A 2,960-nucleotide genomic window follows, 5' to 3' on the forward strand; every position below is an offset into this window, starting at 1 on the left:
TTAACAACATAAAAATATAGTACTTTATATAAGTACTTGGCTTTGTTTTACTTGTCGCGTACCCAGCGGTCACAAAATTCGCCACCGTCTTTAGGACATTGTTACGACATTTTTAATAGAATGTTACGACATCCTATATCCGTGTCGTTACGGTGTCTTCACGATATCGCAAAAACGTCGTATGATCTGACGATGTCTTTGCGATATAGTAAAGACACCGTAACAACACGTGCATAGGATGTCCTAAAATTGTCGTAAAGATATCTTAACTATGTCGTAAATACGTCGCCAAGTTTTGTGCTCACTAGGTAGACAGTCGAGGAAAAGCCCCAAATTTCATCTTGCGTATGGATTTTTATATCTTTGTTTAATATTGCAGTATAAGCAATTGAAAAAAGTACTTTTTTATGAACATAAGATTTTTTTTTAATTTTTCGAAAACTTTGCATCTATATGTATACAACATGGCGTTCCTTTCGGTAGGGGTTTTTAGCATTTGGTTATGCTAGGTCGTTTATCAATTCGTCATTGAATGCTGGCAATTTTCAATCTTCTTCGTGGACACTTTTATATTTTATCATTCATTTATATTTCGGATTTCAAATGGTTTTCGTGTTCGCTGTAGTTTCGATTGAAAGTTTCGCCCGGCAGATATACTGATTGTAAATAAATAATGATTTTTTAATGAATCGATTTTGACTCCTGGAATGTATTTTTTCGTTAATTTTTTCGTGTAAAAAGAGACATTTTTTTACACATTGCTATAATATGTTTATCGAAAAGTGTATAGCAAATTATACTATGTTTTATTTTGAAACTGACATAATCAGTTGGGTTTACGTTGAATAATGAAAATGTTGATTAAAATAGTGACACATAATCTCAAATTCTGGAGCAGTAAACAATTTATTACCTACAACGTGTGTTCGCACTATACCCGCATGACGTGCGACGATCCTGTCACGCATATGAGGACGCATCTGCGTCATCGCTTCCATGCACGCCGTGTGACAAAATCCGCACGTGCGTCGCACTATGCGCGCATATTGCTATCTGGGTATATCTGGACCATGCAATAAAATCTTGTGGACAGTAACAGGAATATAGAATCATGCGGACAAAGGTACATAGTGCAGTATTCCCATCACTGAATGTACCTAAACCTCGTTTTACGACATCGATTATCAAAAGAATTTTCTCTCTAAAAGCTGCACATATTCATTTTATGCCATCGATTTTTTCTCGTTCAAACAATCTGAGTCTATTCACCATTTCTTAAATTCAAGGCGATATACTATATGTAGTATATTTTCCATTTATTATATTTGCCAGGACTGGTGAAGACTTCGTATCCCGGGCAGGAAGGCACACGACCTCTTCTCCTGGAGAGAACTTTCTCCTCCTCGCTGGTTCCTCTGGTTAGGTCGATCTGGAAAAGAGTGCCTCTTGCGATAGCTAGAGTGGCCCTTTATAAGTCTCTCTCCAACTATGCTAGCGGCCCGAGAATATCGATCGCGCCCTGATAATTCCGGCGTCTATCAATAATCCATGTTTGTCACAAATACAGTACGAAGCGGAACGTTACAGAAGAAAAAGAGAGCATTCTGAAAAATCATCAGAGTTTGGCCTTCCACGTTTTTCATTGTTTTCAATATTAAATTCCATGACAAAATTTATGCTCAACAAACGCTAAATCTTCAACACCTCTGCTCTTATTAGTAATTCAAAAATAGGATCGAATGCTCTTCAGAACATTAAGAGTATCCATTTTGATTCATTAAACAATCATTTATTTCATAAATAATACATTAATAATAATGAAAACAAATTAAAACGAAAAAATATCAAACTCATTAAGTGAAAAAGCGAAAGATACAATCGTAGTCGTGCCCGCTTAAAAAAGAAAGAAAACAACACAGCACCAGCATCGTGTTTTTTCCATAACAAAGTTATTTCTATTGTGAGCCGGTTTATATGATTATCCTTCTATCGGTGATTGTTTGAAGCTTTGGAAACAAATGAAAGCGAAATTAGCCATTTTTACTCTTTCACAGCTAATTCCAGTTCATCAAAGTTCAAGAATACAAGAAAGCTTTCCTAAATACATGAAAATTTCGTAATATTGGAAATTAAATAATCACAAAAAATAATAATTACTTATTGTTAATTTTACATAGAAATAGTGACTGCATATTTTCCAAAAATGTAAAGCAGTTTTAGTGCAAAAAAGTTATTTTGGAGGCCACAGTGCCGAAGATTTATATTTATTTATTTAATTTGTTTAAAAAATCAACAATTGTTGTATTTTTACAAATAGAATTGAACATATATTATTTTTAAGAATATCTACATCAATTCAGACGATAAAAGGAAAATGTCAATTAAAAAAACCACAAATTACAAATTTTTGCGGAAAATTGTTTATAACAATTCTAATTGTTAATAATTTATAGATATTCTAACTGACAATCAGTTTCATAGTAATTTAAAACATTTTTAGCTAAGAACAAACATTTTTGAACCAAAATTCCCGCTAATAAGCGTAGAATGGAGAAAAATTAATATTTTCAGATTTCAGCGCAAAAGTGAAGATTATTCTATTATTTTGAATGCGCGATTTTTCCATCTGTCTAAAATGCAACAATAAGAATAAGGTACGTCCTAAAATTATTCACTTCTATTTCCATAGCGACGGCCACACAGTTTTCTATTCTCCTAAAGAGAACGTGTTTTCAATCTATTTAATTCCTTCTAATTGTACCGGTAACGCCCCTCACAGAGATAATTCCTTCGGATAATTTCAAAAATATGTATAATTATTTTGTTTTAATTCCTTCATGCGGAATGTAAATTCTGAAATTTTAATTCTCATTAATTCAATTCTGCCTCTCTAGAGTTAAAATTCTTTAAATTTACACATTTGCATAAATTTGTTTGTTGCATTTTTTAAGACGTTAAAA

This window comes from Belonocnema kinseyi, chromosome 10 (assembly GCF_010883055.1).
Source record: "Belonocnema kinseyi isolate 2016_QV_RU_SX_M_011 chromosome 10, B_treatae_v1, whole genome shotgun sequence".
In the NCBI taxonomy this organism is placed as follows: domain Eukaryota; kingdom Metazoa; phylum Arthropoda; class Insecta; order Hymenoptera; family Cynipidae; genus Belonocnema; species Belonocnema kinseyi.